This window comes from Falco rusticolus, chromosome 6 (assembly GCF_015220075.1).
Source record: "Falco rusticolus isolate bFalRus1 chromosome 6, bFalRus1.pri, whole genome shotgun sequence".
Classification (NCBI taxonomy): Eukaryota; Metazoa; Chordata; class Aves; order Falconiformes; family Falconidae; genus Falco; species Falco rusticolus.
The window spans coordinates 21,957,525-21,983,397 of NC_051192.1; positions in this window are offsets into that span (position 1 = coordinate 21,957,525).

Sequence of the window (25,873 nt, forward strand, 5' to 3'; positions counted from 1 at the left end):
TCTTTATTCTCTATCTGATGCATAATATAAGAAGTTATTGTGATTTTCGGTCACATTTATATATATTTTCAGAATTTATTTTTCTTTACAATTACCATCCATCATTTCTATCACTAGTGTAATTATTACATCATTGGAGCTTTTTTAGAGAGGTGTAAGCAAAAATTTAATGCCTAGAGACTATTTAAAAACAGACTGCATTTTATGTGTTGACTAAAATGGTGCTACTGATACATTTAAAAGAGCACTTCTAGATTCACTGTTGAATCATCCTTTTGGAGACCTGTACAGCTGTAAAGATTTATAGCTGAAGAGAAAGAAAATTTCACATAATATGGAGAAAAACTAAATGATTAAAAACTGAATATCCTTGAAAACAATTCTTAAGTTGAAAAGTCATAATCTGAAAAATTGCAAATACTTATGAAGGGTAATTTTCAAAGAAAGATTAAATACCTAATACAAAATTTAAGTAGATATCAAGAGTCCAACATCAAGTTTATAATTCTCCTTTCTCTACCTTTCTTCCACTTTGGAGCCATTAAAACTTACTGGATGGCTTATTTTGATCAGCATTTCTTTATAAATTTTAAATCTTGCAGCATTCACCATTCAGTCTGAACAATTGTTAGTTTCCTTTCCTCCCGAGTTAGATAGTGACTGGTCATGGGAAGGAGGAGTGGAAGGGGAGGCAGGTGAAGGATAAGCTTAAAAATTGGAAGATTTTTAAGTGAATGTACAAAGTCAGCCTGAATTTCATTCCAGTGTAAATTTTTGAGTGCTCATATGTTTCTGCATAATTTATTATACATTTTTTTCGTAGAAGCCTTATCGGTTATTTTGGTAGTTATCTGTGGATTTAAGAACATATCTTCAATGACCAAGATAGAAGAGTTCAAATTTAATTTAAATAATAGTAATAGTGTAATATATTCAATTGTGACAGCTAGGACATCAATTTATTCCCATGTGTATAACTGGTAGGGAAAATAATTTTAGAAAGGAAATATTAACTCAAGGAAATATTTGAAGGGATTAAGTCATCAAAATATTTTCAGAAGTCATTTAAAATCTTAAAAAAAAAAAGTCAAGGGAATAATGGAAACCACCAAAAGTATCAGGTATACTTGCCATTTAAAAATTGTCATAATTAACCCTTATTTTGCTCTAGCTTCTGCTTTTGCCTGGAAAGTCGGCTGAAGTCAGTTTAAGACAGGGCTCTGTATTGTTATTCACACTACTCTGATAATTTCTATAGACCTAGGGAATTACTGTAGCTGAAACCAGAAGTTCATCCTAACCATTATAAAATTCCCTCCTGTGTCAGAGGATCAGTACTGAACCAGAAAGGACATAAAATCTCTGTACTGACCATTTAAAAAAAAAAAAAATTATTTTCCATGACAGAAGTAGAAAAAAGTTGTAAGTGATGCTAAATTACTGGAATATAAAATAAAACAAAGAAATCTCTTTGCAGGTCAATGATTTGAAATTGTGTGAGATGATACAGAAGTCTTTTGGAACTACTGTTGTACAAATTGAATTATTGTCTCTTACAGTCAATAGTTGATGCTGAGAGTCAACACTTCATGAGAACATGTCAGTACATGTGAATAAGGTATACAACAAAGTAAGATGTGAATCCGTCTCTCAAACTAAGAAATACTTGCTGAAGGTAAGTATTGGGTGACCTAATGATAAAGGGTGGTTGATCATTTCCATTAAGTGGAAAAGATAGCTGGTTACAGAACTGTACTGGTGGTAGGTTGGTCATTTTGCTGTAGGCAGATCTTTGTAAAAGAGTACACTGAACTGACTTATTAGTACCCATCCTTCCTCCAGAACTTGAACAAGTACATTAGTGTCATGAGGAATGTTGGTATGACAAAAAACATATCTTTTTAAGTTTTCAGATACTGCATATCCTGGGTTTGTTAGTACAATATACTTCCTTTGTCTGGAAAAGAGAGCAACTGTACCTGTCTGTAAAAGACTGTGCCGGTGAGGCCCACCATCACCACAGCAGATATGTTGTCTCAACACTGCTAAGACAGGAAACTCATGCCATCACCACAGTGAATATATTGTTAAGGCAGGAGGATAACACCACTGCCACTGCAGAGATTTAAGGCAGGAGGATAACACCACTGCCACTGCAGAGATTTATCTATACCTTGTTAAAGGAGGAAACCAACTAATGCCATGGAGCAATGGGGGAGGCTGATCCTGCAAAACTTAACCAAACCCCTGTGCATGTGCCCAGACTTGGGGTCAGGGGGATCAAGGTGCCTGGAGGCCCTTGAGGAATGTTGGGCACATACACCATTGTCAGGTGGAAGGTGTGGTTAAGCAGAACAGCTTGTAACTCTATAAAAAACAGAACCAACTAACATGGGATGGAACGTTCCCCCACTGGACTTGAAAACAAATCAGACTGTCAGGATGCCGCAGCTCCAGGGTGGTAGCTATTGCTTTGAACTCTTTCCTTTTCATTTCTTCTTTCTTTCCTTCCTTCCTTTCTCTCTCTTTATCTCTCTATTTATTGTTATCTATTTAATGTTGGGCAAATAAAGTTCCTTGGCTCTTGACTCTGTTTTGAGTCTTAATTATGTTCCCAAGAATGCAAACAGAACCACGCTGCTGTCTCAGACCGGCATGCGACACTGTCCTGTATCATTAAATTCTGGTTGCTGGAGTGACATATTACCTACATGTCCTCCATATCTTTCATGCTGAAGACAGGAGAAATAGAATAGTGACTTAGACATTAATGTTTAACCAGGGTATAACAAATTTAAATGCTATTTCTGATCCATTACAGATTTAATGTTCCACTTTAAGTATCAAAATGGTTCACTTCATTCTTAGCATTTTTTTTCAGCATTATAGTCAGTAGTATTTTAGATGGAAACAAAAATTTGTTTTTGTACAGAAGGGCATCAGAGGTCTGAAAGTGTCTTTCTATGAGCAATAAATGATATTAGCCATTCTTCCATTAAGTTCCAGTCCAGCATGACACTATTTTCATAAAACAGTGGCCTGCTCCAATTCATTCATATGCAACAGTAGAATAGCAACAGTACACGATGTTATTCATGAGCACATGCACATACATAACCCCATCCTTTCAGTGATAAAAGAGTTAAAGAAATGTAGAATAAGAATACAAGCAAAACTACACAGTAAAATGAAAATTAAGTAGAAGAGGAAAGCTTAAGATTTTTAGTCTTCTGATTAATGAGATAAATAACTAGAAATGCAGAAGTATAGCAAAGGATATTTGATCCTTTTCTATCAGCTAAATTAGATTATGAGCCTGTGAAAATGAAGACTTTTGCAAGATGTACATGAAGCGTTGAACCTAATAAGACCCTAGAACAATCATTTGTCTCCCATGTTTTGTAACAAGGTCAGAATTTTTAATGATTCTTTTTGGTGGAGCTTCTAAATTGCAGAGTGCAAAAGAGAACTTTCTTCATTTTAGAAATATTCACAGCTCTATGAACTCTATAGGTTTATCTTTCAGCTAAGGTGTGATTTTCGAGGAAGTAGCCAATAACAGTTTTCATTCATTAAATGAGAAAATAGTTCAACTTTTTTTAAAATGGACTAAAGTGCAATAAATCTTGGAAAAAACCATACTTCATCTTCTGTTTTGACTCAGAGAGAAACCTGATTTTTTTGAAGATTTAGGTTGTGTCATTTGCAGGATTTCTTAGCTTAGAAGAATTTTTCAGTGAAGATTTTGCTCTGCAAGTTTTACTCTGTTTTATATAAAGCTGTTCTTGAATCTTCATGCAACAGGTGTAAAATCACTGAGTTTTGCAATATATTGACTTACAGTCTAATAAGCTGAACTGAGATATATATGGTCAATTTTTTTTCTTAATTAGATATAAATAAATAAAATTTAATAAAGAAACACACAGCCCGTATTTTCTTTTGCTCCAGATTGAAACTGGAATAACTGAATGCTTTATTCAATTAGTAATATTAATTCTCAGCATTATTCGATTCAACCAATACTACTGTTGTTTCCTATGCATTCCACACCTGTATGGCTGAGGGATACAAAACTGGGAGATACCATTACCATTTTATTTTAAAATGGTGAAGACCAGATTATTTAAAATATTTGAAATAAGAAACTGTGTCTTGATCTTTTGTCACATGAATCACATTTAAAATGACTAGAGAAAGTTATGTGAAGCTTCATGGAAATAGATAGTGTTCTGAAATAAAGTTTATGTATTATACAACTCAGTATAGTTGTAATGACAACATAAAATTAGTCATTCACTCATCCTTGTATAATCATTTCCTCACATATAGGTTACCGAACACTGTCTTCTCATGTGCCTTGGGAGAAGGGAGGGATTTATAAACTGTGGCCTGACTAGAAACTAACCAGGAGATAACCAAGGGGTTTCGTTCTGGACAAGTTGTCCAACTGCGGGATGAGCAGCTTTACAGTGTGGGGGGTGAAAAACTGACTCTGTACGCCATAATGTGTCCCATATCCCTAGGAAGAAATCCCCCTCAAATCAAAAGATGCTACAGCATTATTTCATCTTGATCTGGTTTACATCCAAACTGTGGGGCTGAGGCTCTCCTCAGACATCTCTGGGAGGGGTTTGGACAGGGTATCCCTTCCTTTGAGTCCTCACTTTGTGTTTTTCACCTTTCTTTTTGCTTGTGTGCCTTTCTGAGTTAGTGGAGTGAGGCTTTAAATGGGCTGATAGCCCCTGTGATGGGCCTGCAAATAGCCATGGCTCCCTCATCCATCATTGTCTCTCGGTGTTCTAACGTAAAATATCTTACTTGATTGCCTTTTGAGGAATAGAGAGCATCATTTTTAATAGAATTTCAAAGGCATTCAGTTAGATACACAAATTCTTTGTACACAGGGTGACTGCACATCCAGTTTTCAGAAAAATAGATGGTGGCTTGAATTAGGAACAAAACAGAGTATTGCTGGATAAATTTATATCAGTGCTTAAATATTACTGAATCTAAAAAGTTAACAGGACTTTCACCTGCTGAGATAAATCAGCATTACTATGTTTTTCTTTTTTCAGTGTCCTGCTTCTAGAAATGGTCATGACAGGTACATAAAACAGCAAATAAATAAAAAAAAAATAAAATAAAAGGGAGAGAGAAAGAAGAATCATAGGTGAAAAGAATTTACAAAAAAATTGAATAAAATAATTAAAAATAAATGAAAAGACAATAAAATATACATGGAAATGGAACAGCTCTGATGTCTATCCAGACTGCGGTATCATTGCTGGCTATTGAGCCTTACAGACTCAGTTCCCAAAGGAAGCAGTCTCCTGTTTACTCTTCTTAGGGGAAGGTTTCAGTCATAGCCCCCTAGGTACTACACTGTGAGAGTTTCCTTTCAAGAAACAAGGCTGAAATAGTTCAAGAGCAAGTCCATTAAAACTAAGCAATATTTATTGACTCTTTCACTTATTTGGACAAAATACAATTTGAAAGAGATTCTACTTGTACGGAACCTTCCTTAGTCTTCATATTTCTGCTGGTAACGAGGATCAGACAGGTCTCTATTCCCCTTTGTGAGCTGAGACAAACTTATATTTTCTGTAGTCTGCTGAGTGGGGTTCACCTCAGTCTAACTTCAAATCCAGATTTACTTTCCCCACATACTAGTCTCTAGCTATTATTTCTAGCAGTTACAAGAAATAAAAATGCCAGAATATTCTTTCAATGCAAACCTTTTCTTGGCGTTAACTATTTATTGTTTTGTATTAAACCGGTAAACAAAATGTGAGCGATCCCTTTTAAGTCTGTGCTTCATTTTCAGGGGAAGTTTGAATAAATACTGACATTGTATCTTGTAATTTCTCCTTCATTAATTTGTGACCATTTCTTTTCATAATTTGTGGGGTAAAAATTAAAGATCAGATGAGCAGGAATAGATTTCCACTAAGAAACAAAATTATAATGGAAATAGTGAAAATGGTTGATCTATGAAGGCAGGCAAGCTATTTTGGTTTATTACCAGCTGAAATATCACATTCTGATTGGACCTGTGTATCAAAAAGTAGTTAAAGTCTAAAACTTTGGTAATCAATACACTCTCATTTTCACATGAATAAAGAGCATCACATTCTCAAAAAAATAAAAGACTTGCACACCAAAGTAAAAAACAAACAAATGAACCACCAATCTTGTTAAAATATGTTCGTTTACAAAATGAACTGATATTTTTACCAACACAAAAAACCTATTCTAAATTTCACTGAAGCAAATAGAAAATCTACTGATTTCAATGAGCTTTCAAAAGATTATAATCTTCTCATACAGATTCTTAACAATACTAGAGATTTGTGACAACTAAATGTTGACTTAACATTATAAAAATGAAAATATCTAATATACCACTTGACAATGATAGATGAGATTTTTTTCCATTCTGGCTTACTTTATTTGTTCTATTCAGAGACATCACTATAAAGACAGGAAAAGATGTAAATTGTAATGTGCACTGGGCAATAACTGAAGAAGTATTGATCTTTATATTAAAACCGAGATGTGAAAGTGGTTTTCAAATTTTTCCCCACTTTGATTGAAAAGAGTCATTATTCTACTCTCATTTTTCTTGGGAAAAAAAAAAAAAAAACAAAAACAGATTGGGCTATTTGAATCCACTGATGTTGAGATTATCATTATATGGGCCTAACTTGTTCTGTTGTCTTTTTTCCAGACTGAAGGCAACCTTATGGTAAGAATATTACACAACTGTTTCTTAAATGGAAGAGATTTCAGACCTTCGACCATTACAATTACATTTCTCTGAATTTCTTCCAGCTCTCCTGTACAGTTTTTCGATAAGCAGAGCAGGTGTGGCAAAACTGTATCTTGCACACAAATGTGTATCTGAAGACCATGCTGATGTGATGCACAGTTTTGATTTTCAGTGTTGATATGATATATTGCTGAAATCTAATATACTTATAGTGATAACAAATAAACAAAAAAACCATGTTCACTCATGATGACTTAATTTACTTAAGCACTTATAAAAAGTGTTACCAAAAAAATTTAATAATCAATAATTAATGCAGTTGTTCTCACAAGATTCCAATGTGATGAAAATTTCTATTATAAATTGAGAGACAGAAGAATGACAGCTACAGCACAGTCAGTAGAAACTTATATCGAACTCTTTAACCATACAAAAAGCTTGCAAATGTTGCTTCATGGCCAGTTGTCAGCTACCTTGGTCAACTTTAGTGTTGGATTTGTATATTTCATCAGAGACACTTTGCATATGTGCATGTATTTTCCCTTTAATACCATTGCTTTTTTCCCAAGCATAGTTGGAAAGCACATAAGTATGAGCTTATAGTCATCTTTGTAATACATAATTAAATCAGATATGTGCGTGCCATTTGCAATTAGATTACATGGTCCTGGAGTCCTGGTAGAATCATAGAATCATTTAGGTTGGAAAAAACCCTTTAAGATCATCAAGTCCAACCGTTAATCTGCCAAGTCCACCGCTAAACCATGCCTCTAAGCAGCATGTCCATGTGATTTTTAAACACTTCCAGGGATGGTATTTCCACCACCTCCTTGGGCAGTCTGTTCCAATGCTTCACCACCCTTTCAGTGAATAATTTTTTCCAAACATCCAATACAAACCTCCCCTGGCACAACTTGAAGCCATTTCCTCTTGTCCTTATTATCTTGGAGAAGAGATCTAGCCCACCTATCTACAACCTCCTTTCAGTTAGCTGTAGAGAGCCATAAGATACCCTCTGATCCTCCTCATCTCCAGGCTAAACAACCCAAGTTCCCTCAACTGCTCCTCATAAGATTTGTGCTCCAGACCCTTCACCAGCTTTGTTGTCCTTCTCTGGACATGTTCCATCACCTTTACATCCCTTTTGAAGTGAGGGGCCCAAAACTGACCACAGCATTTGAGGTGTGAAATTCAAGGTGGTAGAAACATCTTATCCTGGATCATTGTCAGATGGAATCTGTATGCAGTTTAAGTTCATCTGTCCTCATACAGCATGCTGCCCAAGTTATAGATATCCTACAGATGTTATCATTGGTTTGTGAAGTTTAGTCTAAGAACACGGCTGACTTTACTGTTCCAAGCTCTTAAACACAGTGTAGACACTGCTTCAATGCCTTTGCTTTGGCAATAACTTAGGCAATGGCAGAGGCAAAATCACAAGCCACATATGATTTTGCATTTTGCATTAGTACTTCTGTCATTCCAGTCTTCTAGATCATTTAATTCTTCCTGCAAGAATTTATTGTCCTCCATAGATTGGTTATGTGTAGTAGTTTTCTATCATCCCCCCATCTCAAATCTCACTTACCTGGTTTATACTCCTAGGACACTGATGAATACAATGAGTAGTTAGTTGAACAGCATTGCTCAACAGCAGTGAACCCCAGGGATCACAATTAAATATTGCATATGTCTACATTTGACAATATCTCCTTTTGTAATACAATACAATGAAGCCTTACTTGAATCACCTAAGTTAAAAATTAAAATCTTCATTTCTGAGCCATGACCACTCTCACAGATAGGAAGCATGAAGCTTTGTTAGTAAAATATTTAATCCTGCTTTTTCTTTTCAGTATTTATCTATGGTACTTCTTTAACAAAAATAATGCACCTACCTAGAAAAAGGAGTTCTAGACTAGGCAGTATTTTGCCATTGTGAGTGTTTTACAACTCACTTAATTAGTGCTCTGTTTTTACTCCATTCTGACTAAATTTGTCCCTTAGTGTTCCTGTGTTCAGTGACCTTACCTTCACAGTTTGTTGATGGGCTGCCTGTATCTTTCATGGTACACATATTTTGACAACTCTGGTGGTATTAATTGGTCTCTCAGGAGCTTTCCATAATAAATCTATCTCACTGGCTGTCACAAGTACATATGAACTCTCTGCCGTCCTTATCTTCATTGTTCAGCAGAGCCATACAAAAGAGAAGGATGTGAAGCGACATAGCAAATGTGATATCAGTTTTTCTTCCTTTACACTTTACTATTCAGAATGTAAGATAACAAGTCATGATCAAAGAAGGTTGTAGGACCTCTGCATATTCCTTGCAACCTCTGGAAAAGAATCAAAAGTTCTGAGAACACAAACAGTTCCTTCAAAGCACAACAACCAAATGCCACTACACAGTGTGGGTGCAGTACCAAAGTAGGCAACTGGAGATATTACAGGCTTAAAGGTGGGAATTAGCACTTCTGAGATCACAGTTTTCTCTGAAAACCCTCAGAGAAAGTGTTTGTTGAAAACAGGGGGAAATATTGGGATCTTAGTATAGGCTAACACTCGCACAGGAAATTAAATTTCACTTAAAGGGTAGGTAGCAACCGTTTGGTGGTGAGGGGAATCACTGTTGCAAGGGTCCTTCCAGTAGCATCTTCAATTGAATCAACAGAGATTATCTGAGTCACTGTTTTGCTTGAATCATTATTTTGGGGTTTTTTTTTGTAATCCAGCTAGCCATGGTCCTATATGCCCACCACCACACATGCATAATTCATTGATATTGGTGCAGCATAACTACATGTGAAACATCTCTTAAATATCATAACTACATGCAAAAGACTTTTAAGTGACCTTTGCTGCAGGAACAGCTTCAGCTGACCATTTACAAATATCTTATCTTATGTTTAAACTGGTGCCTCTGCAGCAAGGACACTTTGAGACAGGCTACCCAAGGTGTCAATCAACGCATTAAGAAATATCAAGTGGACTAGATAGATCAAGACTTAGCTTTGAAGAAACTTCTAGAACTATTCCAGATTCCCACATGTAATAATCAGCCTTACACTTCATTGTGAAGATCCAGTCAGTCACCCAGTTTAATTCTGGTCTTTTGTCTCAAACCAGTCCATTAGCTTATCTATGCAAATTATTGGCTGGAAATTTCGGGGCTATCCAAGGAATTAATGATGTACAAGCACTGGGTCTGTATACAGGTTACAGCGTAATTGCAACCAAAGAACATACTTGATTTTTGTACTAGTAACTCACTAATAACTTAAGTCTCATAGCTCTTGCCACAAATAAGAGAGAACATCCATAAAAGGAACCTTTGGCAATTTTAAAATTAGAAATCAGATAGTATCTTTTTACAATGATAAAATATACCTTGGCAGATTTGGCTTCAAAAGTTATTTTCAAAGTTTGGAGTGATGTTCTTCTTTATGGATAGTTTGTGAACAATTTGTTGCTGGGCTGGAAGTGTCATGCTTATAGAATCTATGATCATATTTTTACTTACCTTTCTAGATTATATAAAGATGACCAGTCACTGGTAACATTTTGTCTTTATTTTGATAAAATGTTTAGAAATGAAAATATTACAAGCATAGAATCTGACTTTTACTTTTGGCAAATATTGTGACTTCAAGTTTCCTCTTTACTTTTGGCTGAAGTAACTTGTGCTTTCTGAAGGACCACGCAAGTTTGTGCAAGAAGATCACAAGTGAAATCAATGGCAATCTATTATAAAATACGCAGAAATAAAAAAATAAAATGCTTGTGTTTTTCCCTTCAGAATATTAAAGTCATCTTTTGGATCAGGAAGAGCAAGCATTGTGAGTACTGGCTGTGAATGAGTTGTCAGTGTTTAACCAAGAACATTACTTTATGCTTACTAATATAGAAGGATATTATTAATTACTACTTTAGTGCATAATTAACTCTTTAATATATTATTAAGTATAATAGGTGGATTCATAATGCAGGAATTAATAAAAACAGCAATTGAAAGAGAATAGATTATAAAGATGACTATGGAATTTTTATGGTCCACTTATCAAAGCTTACCTTAAAAATTTATAATTATATATCAATGAACAAACTTGTAATAATTATGAACTAATAATACTCTATTTCCTAAAAACCTTTGGCACAATATAAGGGTTATGTGTATGCAGTAAGTTTTGCCGAACAATCCTAAAAGCATTTTCAAGCGTCTCAGGAAGTCCCAGTAATAAAGTAATGCTTCAGTAAGTAATGCTTCAGTTCTCTCTTAAAGAAAAAGAAAGAATTAGCTGTTGTAGGTAACAAATTTTTATTATTAAAATGCAAGGACAGACCTCTCACTTTTTTAATTTTTTAAATGATCAGTCTCAATGAAGCGAATAGGTTCATGTGTGCCTATACCTACAAATGTGTTGATGTATTTTCAAATTCAGAGTATAAATCTGTTCTTCAAGAGACATTTCTAACTTGGAAGCTGAAAGAAGCAATCACTTTTATTCTATATTCAGATCTGCTTCAAGCAAATGCCAACTAGAACATTTTATTCTGATAGGAATTTCAGAGGGTTTGCTTTTTTTTTTTTTTTTTTAGTACAAATGCTAATTTAATGGGGTAGAAATGGGGTACTGTTCATTTTTTTTATTCACATCTCATTGTCTTTCAACACAGTATGGTATGATTGAGGTTCTGGTTATATTTTCTGAGTGGTTTTTATCACCCATATTTCATTTGCACAGACTGGGGGGGGAGCATTTCTACAGATTTACTTAAAAAGTCTTATTTTGTTCATGTTATCCTCGAGAGACAGGAAATCAAGACAGAACAGTAGGCATTAAACACCCCATTTGAACTCCATTTTTTCAATTCGGCAATCTTTACTTGTACTTTATGAGGAATTTCAGATATAAATAGTGCAGTGTAGAAAAAGTCTAAGGCATACATGCAGCTTCTTCAACATCCTATGACTGTCACCATATGTAAGGGTATGAAAGCTTATTGTCAATCTGAACCTGTGTTTTAGTTTGTGCCGGTACCTCCCCAAACCTCTACTACTGCTCCCTGAAGATGCAACATTTTTTAGAGAGATCATTATGCCTTCTGCTTAAGCAAGAAGCACATGTAGCTTTAAGCTATAGTTTTATTCAGTTTTCATGACCTGACTTAATCAATATCAGCTTCATCAGTGTCAAGGTCTTATTCTTACATTTGTCCCTAGTAAGTATAGTCAAACATGTATGTACTCAGGAGGGTTATGAAAGGTCTGTCCTGCTTCCCATTAACTTCAGCAAGTTTTTATATACTTCACTCAGTGGGGTTGACGCCACATAGCTACATCACTCTTACCATCTGTGAACACCAGAGCTGCATTCCCTTCCAATACCAGGTTTTGCAGTTCTTTATCTGTAATATAATGTTCTATTCTTTTATGCTATACATCTCTGTTGATACATTCATGACTTAAAGCTAGTATAGCCAACAACTGCAAGATTCATGTAAGTAGAATTCTAGTGGCATCATATTCCTCTCTCGTTTCTAAATTCATATGATAATGTATCTTTTTACAGAGATTTAGTGAGGAAAGGGAAGATTAAAGCCCAATTTCTATCTGACGATTCTATGTTCAGGAACAGATTTGGGGATAACACCACAAATTAGCAGTTTTCAGGGCAATAAAAAAATTGACCGTCACAAGACTGGAGGTGGTATCTTTTAATTCTAAAAAATAATAATAATAATCTGCTAACATTCCCAGTTGTGTGTATATACATACAATAACTATTTGTGAATTTCTCTCTACACATTATAAACAAGCTTAGGGAGATTGGTTATCCTGAATGAAAAATGACTTTTGTGAATACTCCTCTAATTTCTTAATGGCACAGAATATCACAGGAAGTGATGCTAATGTGTTAGGACTGATATCTAAGATCACTCATGTCGTTAGTGGGTAGAGCGATGCTGGAGATACTTTTAAGGGACATCCTTGTGTCTGTAAAAGAACAGGCATATGCTGTGAACATAAGAAAGTTAGTGTCCTGAGAAACTATATATCTTTCAATTTTTTAAGCAGGTGTTTTTTAATTACATAGAGCTGTATTTTAATAAGGTGTCCTTTGTATTTACATTTACAGCTGCAAACTTGTAAATAACAGAAATATTTTCTCCTGAAATTTAATTTCCATATTTCTGAAGTGACATTGTCAATAAAATATGCTATACGGGAAATGTAGGTCCTATCAAATTCAATACTAGCTTCATCATTTACTTCAATGACAGTTGAATTATACCATATAGAAAGCTATTTTCAAAGGAATGGAATTCTTATCCTTTTTTTTTTCCTGTCACATTATGTGATATTGTTATGCATGCTTAAATGTTTGATGTATTCCACCAGATAGCTGGATGTATTGCAGTCAGGAGTACAGGGGATCTTTTTGTACCTATCTGTTGTTCAAACATTAAACATCTGCACTACAGCAAGAATGAGGTAGGGTACATTTGAAAAACCACTGTAAAGTGCATAGCTCATATGTTTTTGTTACTGTTGCATTTAGATCTGTTTAATTTGGGATAGCTTGAATAAGTTTTCAAATGTAGAACGAGTATGGTCTTTCAGGAATTTAAAACCAATTCAGTTGCTAGTTGGTAAGCTGTTTAAACAGAAACAAAATTAGAAATTACCAGTTTCAAATTATCTTCTATACTCCTGTAACTCAAAGATGGCATTTAAAACATGAGTCTTTAGTAGGAAAAGTACAAATGTTATCTTGTTAAAAAAGCAGCTACTGCATATGAATGGGGATATTATTCAACATAAAATCACAACGCCTTTCAGCATATGAATTTAATGTGCATGTGCAGCAATCTTTCTGACACTATAAAGCTTCAGAGGATCCATTACTGTCTCCTAGTTTACAATCTATGCACTAACAGGTTTCATGATAGACAGAGCTATTACACACTCTGTTCTGCCAATGTTATTACTTCAGGGAGAGATAAATTAAACAAAAGATGTGAAATAGGAAAAAGGTATTAATGTGTAACAAAGTTGTTTCAAATATAACAATACATTTGCTATAATATTATGTAACACAAGCCAGTGACTGTCATTGAACAAAGAAACAAAGCAAAACAATAGTTTAGATTCAGTCCTTTTTTTAATTGCAATTGAAATAATTGCTTCTGTAAATTAGCTTGATGGGTAGTGTTGCTGAAGCACACTCCTGGAATGCAGAAAAGTGACTTCTCAAAAAGCATCCTTTTGAAGAATACTTCTAAGGAAGGTCTTTTGTACCTTTTCCGTATCAGTTTCTCCTGAGCTCTTTCTGAATCCTATTAGTCACAGAATCTTGCTGTCAGGAAACATATAATTTTATTTTATTTTTGTGTTTGGTGTGGTTTTACTTAAGCAGACAGCAAAATAAGAAAGGCACACTTAGTACCAACCCACTCATTTAAATCATTCATATTAAACTCATTGATATCTACAGGGCAACTTATGCAGATAAAATATAAGACCTACAATCTTATCTTTTCGTAAGGTAAGGCAGATCCATGTTAATCTGTTTCCAACAATATAGGATGCTGTAGTGAAGTTAAAGGACCAAATTATGACTCCATGTAACAAATCAGAAAATACAATGGTGTAAAAATAGATGATTAATTTAATAGGAGATTCCCTCAAGGATCCCACCTGCCAGCCACAGCAGGATGGGCTTCTCTTCCATGTCCCATGTTATATCTTTCAGGACCATTTGGAGGCCCTTCATGGTCCAGAAGCTATGAAAAAGCAGCAAGCAGCTGTTGTTCATACAAAAGGAAACACTCCTAATGACAGCAGCAAGACAAATTCTTCATAAGTAGGGCTAAAAGTTAAGAGTTTCTGTATAAATTGATAATCATCCAGTTTATCAGGCCAAATTTGCAAGTCCGGGTAACTGACTCTGTCGACTAAACACGTTGCAGCTTTTTCCCTACTGCCAGACTACAGTATAGAAATTTTTCCTTCTCATAGTCTAAAAAGTGAGTTCAGTACTCTATAAGGACAACAAGATTCATTCAAAGACTGTAAATTAACTTGTGCAGTCTACCATGTTTGTCTGTCTTGTACAGAGCAATGAATATTATGGTAGCACTCCATAGCACAAAGTACACTTCAAGTATTTGCAGATCTGGATCAGCTTACACATTTCCAAACAGTTACACTGCCCATGCCTTTGGTGTATTTTAAAAGATTTACATATTTACCAAAAGAAGAAAGTCTTTTTATATTTTGAGCCTTTAATAACTCTCAAAAGCAAGAAGCTGGCAAAACATCAGGATTGGCATGATTTTATGATTTTTGCACAGATGTTCATAAAATTAATGTAATCTTTATAATTGCTCTTATAATTTGGACATTCACAGAAGGATATTGACTTTAATTACAAAACTCATCTGAATACTAATGAAGGTGTCGCTTAAAGTGTGAGTACAATCTATATCTTTTGGAATATTGACACATTTCACAGTAAGATAAAATCCTATAATGCTATGCAGTGAGTCTGGGGAAGCAATAAAGTATCAATTTTAGGGGGAAAAAACATTATGCAAAAGTAGCTTTTATCTGCTTGCACCTTGACAAAAAAATCTAGTTCAGTCCAGCTCCCTAATAACCAGATTTTTGGTTAGGTGGCAGCTGGATGATTGACATGAACAAACCAAGCATGACATTTGTTAATGACGTTTCCTTCAAACATGTCAGAATACTTAAAGTCTCATCCCATTTAATTGAAAACAACATGAATTTTCATGTTTTGTTCTTTAAGAAAGGAGCTCCATTTGTAAACATTTGGAACAATAAAGTCCTCAGTTATTAGAGTTTTCCTTAACTCTCCTCCCTTGCTCAGTTTATCTTCCCTTTCCTCACTCTCTTCCTTTCCCCCTCCCCTCTTTACTTCCTCTCTTACCTCTTTCATTCCCTTCTTTCCTCCTCCTTCACTTCTATCCCTCCTGTTCCTGTTGCTGAAGATTTTTTGTGATAAATCACTCATAACTTCCAATATCCCTCAGTCCATTTGTCTCTTTCAGATTAAGCTGTTGCTGTTGCTTTGTTCCTGATCTGGTATTGGAAGATAACAAAATAAGTTTAGAATAATAATGAACTGTGCATTATACATTGATTTGCTGACAATTTCTTACCATTCCCTAAGCACAGGTTTTTCATGCTTGCAGTTGCGCAATGTATGCTAAGATTCTAGCTGTTTAGCTGTGAAAGCATTTTTAAAGTTGATAGATGGAGGATAAACAGTACTGGGCAACCAGGAGCCATTAAGACCTACAGCAGTTAAGATATCACTTCTTCCAATGGCTGGTTGGAGCATATAACAAATACAGCTTGCTTTCATCCTGGGAGTCCAACTTAATAGATAAATCTTTGTGATAATGCAACAGAAAAAGCAGAGAAGTCCAAAAATCCAATGTGGTTGGTAATTACCACAATTACAAAAAATCTTTATTTCTGGAAATGTGGATTTTGATCATATATATTAGATCATGTATCAAAATCTATGCTGATTATACACCCTAGATAATGTATAAAAATAATAAAACCCAATTATTTCTTTTACTCTCCAAGTTTTTTCTTGTTCTATTCCATTTGTCTTTTGAGAATGTTGTAAAAATGTCAGACATGGAGGTTGGAAACATCATGCTTTGATTATATAAAAACTGCTTTTGTTCCCATTGTAATGAGTAGGAGGTATGTTTTAATACTTCAAGGGAGAATTTAACTGCTCACTTTCCTTATCTGGCACATTTCTAATTCAAGTACACATTATAAAAGAAAATTATCTCCTCTGTTTTCATCAAAACCTGAATGTTTTATTTTATCTTTCTCTTAATGATGATGTCTCATGGTTCGTTTGTTCATAGTAATAGAGTTTTACTCTTCATTGGTAAGGAATTCAGAAGCATTTAGTTCTGTGGGTTAGTAGAATGGTTTCTCTATTAATTTTTTTTTTTTTCAACTTAATTTGAGTATGTATTCAGTTGTTTTAGGCTGGAGATGAAGAGTCTCAGGGAGGACCTTATGGCTCTCTACAACTAACCGAAAGGAGGTTGTAGATAGGTGGGCTAGATCTCTTCTCCGAGATAATAAGGACAAGAGGAAATGGCTTCAAGTTGTGCCAGGGGAGGTTTGTATTGGATATTTGGAAAAAATTATTCACTGAAAGGGTGGTGAAGCATTGGAACAGACTGCCCAAGGAGGTGGTGGAAATACCATCCCTGGAAGTGTTTAAAAATCACATGGACGTGCTGCTTAGAGTCATGGTTTAGAGGTAGACTTGACAGTCCTGGGTTAACAGTTGAACTTGATGATTTTAAAGGTCTTTTCTAACTGAAGTGATTCTATGATTTGTCTTACTGTCACAACCACAAAAGCAATCCATCTGAAGTGATCAGTTTTTAAACTGCCAGTAAAACCAGCTTGCTTCATGATATGTTTGAACTCACCTACCATCCATCTCGTCCAGCCTGTTGAGTAACAGTGCAATAAGAAAAAAATGCAACAAAACATTTTGATAACATTTTACCTTTACAAAAGAATCTGCTCCTCACCAATACTTTACTGTGCACTTTGATTTTGCCAGTAGAATTAAAAAGTAGAAAAATATTGGCACTTATTTTCTTTTGGTCAAAACATATTATCATCAGGAAATATAACAATGTGATTGAATGAGTCAGAAGCAAGAATGAATGTGTGAAAAAATACTGCTGGACAGACTTTTCTTTGCAAAGCCATCTTATTAAGTAGATTGAGGTGGGACGTTTCGCTGTGTGCTTGTGGTTTTTATATATGTAAGCTGGAAATTAAATGCTAAATTTCCAGTTGCACTTTATAATCTTCAAATTAAAACCTTTTTTCTGGTTTTAGCAGAACAAACCATCATGAATTATATGTTATACAATCATGAAAGACTATTACCTTATTTATGAGTATGTATACAAAAACAGCTGGGGCGGGAGGGGAGGGAGATGACCTAGGTATTTCAGTATCATATCATATGGTTCTTCTGCTAATTATGCAAACTAGTAAAGTCATGTGACATTATAAGAGGTGAAAAGTGTTTCAGAGGAAAAGCTGAACCACAGAATAAATGAAAGTTTGGGAAGCTAAGGGATCATCAGTAGAGTGTTTTATATTTTAATTGAATAGGTTGTTAAAAAGTTTAAAGGTGTAAGGCAAATCTAGATAGGGAACATTTTCCTAACTGTAAAATTCAAGAGAGACTAGAAGCAACTTCTGTAGGTGACTGTTTTGATATCATTATGCATAAATTTTTATGGTTCTTTCAGTGCTTGGCTGTGTTTCTCTGCCTATCATTCTTCTGAAAATCAGAGCATTGAAATATAATATCACATTTATGAAGAGAAAAATTATGTTGATTTTTTTTCTGACAGAGACTGCAGAGAGATTTACAGCCCAGCATCCATGAAAGAAAAGTTTAATTCCACAAATATTTGTTTATTGCCATTGAAAGCTGTTTGTGTCTGGGGAAAAAACAAAAACAAAAACAAAAACCCAAACATTTATTAGTAATTTTGGAAGAAACTCGGCCTATTCTAAATATTGTTTCACAGGGAAAATGCCTGGGCACACTAGGAAACTGTAGAGGACTGAGGAAGAAACTGAGTTCTCTGCAAAGACTAAAACAAAGAATGATGAAGTGCTGAAACATTGGTTATACCATAAGCAAGTTCTGAGTTTAATATCATAGTCTATTGGAAGTCACATATTTTGGAGCTGTGAGAGTTAGGACTGAAACAAAGCAAAAGACATGATGGAATATCTCAGAACAATAAGCTATGAGAAAGACAGTGTTGACATGAATGTGTATACAGTGTAACCTCAAAGAAATGAGCAAATCTGACAGCTTTCAGGCAAATTAACGGAGGTATCAAGAGGAAGAAAAGTCACACAAAGACTTCTGCCAGCAAAAATGAAAGTAGTTCTGGAATCAGAGGAAAAGAATCTATAAGAAAACATTAGATCCTTGAAGAAATAAATGATGTGGTCCTTTGGTTTCCTTCAAATCTTATGTAATATAGCTTTTGTTTATGTGCATGTGTGTGCCTGTACTTCAGTGGCAAATTCCATATTTTACTAAATGTTCACAATACATTTCCTGTATTTTGACTTAATAAGCAATACATGATATTATAGACAAAGCAAATCACTACATCTCATACAAGCCTACAACCATGTTTAAACCAGTGACTAAAATAGACTATTGGTATCAGAATAGATGCTCAAAAGAGCAGCAAGCGTACCTGGATAGCATGAAACACTTCAAGAAAACAGCCCAGTCTCCATCAGGGCATCAAGGCAGAACTGTTGCCCCTGAAAGACTTATGCTTGAAGCAGTTCCAGAAGGTATTAAAACATAAACCTGAGAGTGGTTCTAGCTGTTCATTTCCAGACAGTCACAGTAAAGAGGGGCTCATCAAAGTGGAAGTCTCACTAAATACCCACCACGAAGTCATGGTCAACAGTTTCCCTCTCAGTGTGATCCAATCCATAAGCAGCCACTCCTCAAGAGCACAGCTGTCAGGGCAATAAGGCTACTGTGGAAGTACAGTCACTCTAGGCATCCTCTGTACTAATGTTCATCAGGTGATCTCCATAGACTGGAAGAGGCTGTAGGTGACTTGGCACACTCTTCGTAACCTTGTTGGTCTTGGAAAAAGAGTTAGTGCTCCAGCAATTTCAAGGAGACAGCAAAACTACATGATGTTTTGTTTAGGTATGATTATTTTTTTTGTTTATTTTCTTCCCCATTCAAGTAGCAGTAGTTAATAGAGGAAAGTATTCAGCATAAAAATGGAGGGAATAGAGTCATACAAGTAAGAAAAAGAAGCAAATGTTCAAGAAAGATAAAAGGAATGAAATACCACTGGGGATTGCAGGAGACAATAACAGAGCAAGACATAACATATATATAGGGGCTGAAGGAAAATGTAACATTTGAGAAAATATTCTGCACCTACATATTGGACTGTTATAAGGAAAAAGGAGGTAAATCAAAGCATTGTGAACTGAGATTAAAATAAGAAAAAGTTGGCAAAGCTAAAAAGGAAAACACAAAAATGTTACCCTTGTATTTGACTACCCAGCATCTTTACTTACACAGTAGGGGAAAAAAGGTGGTCAATGACTGTATGTTTTCTTAGTCACAGTGAAAGTTTTTTTCTCCATGTAGATGTTCATGAAGTTTTGGGACCCCTTTGTAACATCCTAGGGGAAGATGATGAATGTGACTCTAATACGCCAATGGAATTTGTCATCTAACCTGTCATTCATAGTAATGATGGAGAAAATATTTTAAAAATAGACAAACCGTGCTGGGCTAATGATGTGCTCTCATCTGTTAGCAAAGGCATAGGGACTGTCAATCACTATCCCACTCAGGCAACCAAAAGCAGCAAAAGAAGACCTGCCGCCTTCTGCTACTTACTGTCTAAGCAGAATGCTGGGCTAGAAAGACTGTTGTGTGACTTTGTGGACATGTTTTACTAATAGACAGACGGTGCATTTAACTCTGTAGATATACAATCTATCTGCAATGGATTTGCAATCTATTATATTTGAGCCTGTCCTTTCCAAGATGATTTGATAGTCATGACTATATTAGTCTCCTTGTGTAAGGGTCAAGAAGCTTGCCTTTCCAAGATATCATTTGATATTTCAGACAAATATATGAAGCTCTAGGTAACATCTGCTTTATGTTAAGAATTTTGTGTAATGTGCATAATATGTAGATAACCACTATAATGGTAAAAGAAGTTTCTGGCATCATATTAACTTCATCATTAATAGCAATGCATCACAAAAAATAAAACATGATCACTGAAATGATATGAACATTAAAATGTTATGATCGTCTTTTACTACTTTTCTTCTTTCACTTTTGGTGTTTAAATTTCTTAGTGTTTCCTTCAAATTTGTTTTTCATGTTTCTCAATAAAACCCTTCAAAATGTCAGAATCATGTCTCCCTGTCTCTTTACTGAGATCCCATTAGCCACAGAATCGCAAAATTATTCTGGGGGATAAGACTGTGGGAGATCACCTCATTAACCTCCTGCTTCACCTTTCTAAAACAAGGTCAGCAGCCATATGTCCATCTAGTTTATATCCATCAATGGCCTTACAAATCTTCTAAGTGTGTTAGTCCTTAGGAAACTATTCTTAACTTCCTTTTTTACTGATAATTCAGGATAAATTATAGCAGCTTTCCAACAAAAAATTGCAGTTTCCAAATCTTTTCTTATATTGCTTACAATTTGATGGCTTTTCCTGGATAGCTATAGTTTTTCCTACTGCAATACCTAAATTCATTATGAGTATGAAAATTACAACAGCTCCTGCCAAGTTTAGTAATTCCTCTGAAAGTCCCAGCATGAATCGCAGTCATACAAGGAAATTCAGATATCTTAAAAAAGTCTTCTTTCCTTCGCTTCTTCCCCACTGGCCTTTTTTTTTTTTTTTTTTTTCCCTTCGCTCCAGCTCTTTCCTCCCTATTAGAATTTTTTGCTAGTTATATGGAGTGAAAATATTGATGCCATTGCAGTTAAAAAAACTATAATATGCTCTAATTAGTCATCAGTCATTTCAAAATCCATTTTAAATGAACGGTGAAACCTCAATGTTATTTATTAATGTTCCTCAGACAGAAATTTATTTTGTTCAATGCTCTCAAATAGCTCTGGAGTCATTGTGTGCAAATTTACCCCGTCATCGTTCTATTGTGGGAAAAAAAAGTGATTGGACAATCTGCGGAGAAAGCAAGAAAAGACAATTATTTTCCGTTCCAGTCAGTTACTTTCAAGTGACAGTCCTAATGGAAGTGGGGAATGTATTTGATGCAAGTTTGACTAACAGTGTTGAGCTGGCTCCAAAGTCACTGTTTTACTTACTTGAAGTTAGAACTAAGTCAGCAGTTTGTTGGGCACAAGGTAGGGAGGATTCACATAGGTCAATCATTTGAAGTGTAATAAACAGCAGATACAGTAATTCTGCTTGGCAGTTACACTGCAGGCATCGAGAGTTGCAACCACAAATCAGCAGTGCTTACTCAAATGTTCCATGACTCTTCTTATCACTTTTTCTAAAGGATGTCATCATTCAATGAAATGAATGTGCTGTCACTATTAAAAATATAAAACTAAGGCACAGCTCTAAAAAGTTATTAGCCATTTGAACCTATATCATGCGCCACTCCACTAAGCCAAACCACTTTTATGTTTTTAATGTTTTCATGCAAAATCTTTCTAGCTTTACTTACTTGGCACTTTATTTGTAGAGGACTACACCTGGAAAAAGACATAAACCCCACCTCAAAGTTAAATTGCATTAATAGAAACAGAGCCAAATAATATCATTGGGGGGGGGGGGGGCGGGGGTTTAGGGGAAGAGGGAATTTTTTTTAGGGTCTGCAAAAGTTAAAATATACCAAATCTGATTCTTATTTAAATACCTGCATTTTGATTAGCTCTTTAGCCTGGGTTTTGGAAAGGTTTCAGCATCATATACGTTGTCAGTAAAATGTATAGGAAGTCTTGTAAGTGAGGATCAAGAATTATAAATCTTTGTATCCGTTTTTTAATTAAGGAAACTCAAATTCCATGAAGAAAGGTTGATTTTTATACGAAAGTTTGCTGTGTTGTTTTGGGGAGACTGTCTGTAGGTATATGTAAAAAACTTTAGCTTCTCAGGTGTCTTTTCAGTTTCGGTTGTAACTCTGTTAAGAGTTCTGTTAAGAGCCCTAACCACTGAGGGTTATTCAGCAGAGAGCATCCTGTACTCAACATCCCAGCCTACAAACTTACTCCTATTAAAAAAAAAAGAGAAGGGAAAGAAAAAGAAGAAAAAAAAAAAAAAAGCAACAAAACAAAAACCAACCCAAAACCATCAGGTCTGTAGGAGGCATGAGAAAGAGATGACTGGCGATAAAATTACCAGGCAGAGGTCTATGATCTCATGACATGAACAGTTTATGAGGCAGAAGCAGTGAGATGCTATAGAGTTGTAGCTCAAGCTAATGGAGAGAAAGGAGCACTCAGGAGGCTGATGAAGTAGATTAAAACCCTCTTATTCTGAATATAACAATTCATCCTTCTACAAAGATACTGTTACACAGAAGAGAAGCTGGAGAAAGGCATAATGAATTGAGAAATATGTTTTCAATGGTCTGTAAATTCTTGGGGTTTGTTCTTTAATTGGAAAAAATAGTGTATTTGAAAACTCTATGCCAATCTTGCTCCTTACATCTATCGTGTTCTTTTAAAAAGTGAGCTATGGTAGAAGACTAAACAAATCATACCAATACTGGGGAAAAGAACATTTAAGGTACAGGTAGCTTGAGAAATAAGGGCTACGCTTAAGGGAAAGGCTTTTAGAACAAGTTGGTAGACCTAGGTCCTACTGGCTGAATAGGGCCTCTGGGACTTAGGTCTACCATCTTGCCCTAAAAGTCATCTGGTGATCTAGCAGCTTGTACTGGTACTAGCTTCTGTAAGCCTCTTCACAAGTTTCTTTATGAAGGGTAGAAGTGACCATTAGGGAGGCTGGCTTACCGTTCATGGTTGTGCCCCCATAAGCTAGCCTTGGGACTCAGCAGAGTTTTCTTCATTCCTCCACTACAAATGCTGATCACCAAAACACATGTGAACACAAAAAATGCTCACAGAGAAATGAACAGCACAGACTTCCCTGTTCCTCGTTTGGTTAACCAGGGTAGAAGTTCATGCACATGGACCACTCCATAGCTTTCCTGGACACGTGGTCTATTCAGGGGTGGACCCAAGATGCCAGTTCCTTGAGCTGATGGTCTCATGACTTCTCACCCTTACTTGCCTGTTGTTCCACTGGAAGTTTTCTAGCTATTGCACTTATACAGAGATGTGCACTCACACATGCACTCATGCCCTAGAGGACATACATAAAAATACCCTGGAGCAGAGTTTAACAAGAAGGTAGAAGAGAGATGGCAATCAGACCTGGGGTTTGGGCATACTGTCTGATTCACCTTGATTGCTTTATTTCCTTGCCTTCCACTCTTCCTCTAAACATAATAATAATTTTATAATAAAATAAGCTTTGCAAATTCCGACAACATCCTTAAAGCATAGCTTCATAAACAAACCTCAGATAATAGAGCCATTTCAATAAGAAAACACACAGAAAGTCCTGGAAAAAGAAAAATATCTTTAAAAAGCCCACACACAACAAATCACACTTATTTCTTGTACTTCCTCATACGAACCTTTAGATTAATCCACATTCATGATTTATGTATACAGATCATACGGGGTTGGGTTGTTGGTTTTTTTGTTTGGTTGGTTTTTTTTTTTCAGAAAAATGAATGTTTATTTATATTAATTTATATGCAGAATTTTTCCAACAAAACTCTCTTTTGGGTTGTGAGATTCTGTATCAATGAGATTCTGCATCCTCAATCTACATAGCACTCTAACAACATAAGCCCAAGCCATCATTTAGTTCAAATTTGAATAGCTTCAGTCAAATCTTTGTCTTGTTATTTAAAGAAAAATAAAACAAATTTAATGAGGTCTGCTGTGACATCATCTATCAAATAAGAGTAAACTTCGTTAACATGAGACACCTCCAAAGATTTTCCTTGCAAATTACGCATTTTTAAAGCTTTTACTTTATGAAGTATTTCACTAAAGGCATATGAAGTATCAAAAAGTGCTGTCTTGTGAGAAATTAGTGTGGTGAATGCTTATTTATTCAGTCTGAAATATCAACTGAAACCTCTGTTGATTTTAGCATAGATTAAAAAGGATTTTTTAAATATAATGTTGGAAAGGAACATTTACAGGTTCATTTTAAAATAATTATTTTTGATGTATGTGTGTAAAATTATTTTGTAGATAATATCCTCTATAAAATGCTCATGGAGCCTCTTCATTAAAGCAATAGGTAAGAAAGTGCTGGCTGAAATAAGGTAGAAAATTAATAAGAAAATATAGAAAGTCAGAGTCACAGTAAACTTCTAGGAAACTAATCAAAACTCAAGACTATCAAAGTTTTTGTTTGTATATTGTTGCATATTCAATTCTTTCTTAGGTAACTGTATTTATTATTCTTGAATCAAAATGCTACTGTAAAAACTACCTTTGACAAGTCAAATCAAGTGGGTAAAAGAATTATTTTTTGCCAAGTCATGATGGAACAACATCACTCAAAGGGATGGTTAAGGGAAAATGTTAAAGCAAGCCTTCCCAACACATATATGGGCATTAAGTAGAGAAAAAATGCAAGGAGCACCGAAGTCAAATACAAATACATCAGCAACCAACAAAGTACAATTATTAAATCATTGTTATAAATATTATAAGGTAATCCTTGATAAGAAAGTATATTTTCATCTTTTAATGCTAGGAGGGTCCAGATATAGCTTGAGTATTGCCATTGTGTACGGGATGGCTTCCTCTGCTATACATACTTTACAGTTACTCTGCACTCCACACTGATGGAAAAAATTATACTGAACTTCACTAACACAATTTATATTGTTCTAAATATTACCTAGTCAGTCAAAATTTTTTGGTAGTTTAAGTTTTTGATGGTGCTTCAACACTGCTATAACTGAGCATTCAAAATGTTAGAGCAGAGTGATAAAGAAAGATATCTGAATGAGTTTTCTTTGATACATCTAGATCATCTTAAGCTTCAAAAAAGTTAGGTTATTGCAAATATCCTTGCTTTCTTTACAGTTTCAGACTGGCTGTTTCTGGGTTTGAGACAAAAGACCCACTTAAGGATGAAGTGAAACAGGGTTCTAGAAATGTGAAATGTTACAATTTTCTCTGATACTATTAATTCAAAAGTATGAGACACTTAGGATATATGAATATGTTTTAACCAAATGGGCAGGCATTTAAAGTAGGTCTTTCAAAACAGGAAAAAAAACACGTCAATAAAAAATCCTGTATGTGTTAAAGAATAAAGAGCAAGACCTTGAGTACATAAATTTCTTACTAAATGGTGAAGCTATAAACAATTGAAATCACTAGAATCACATTG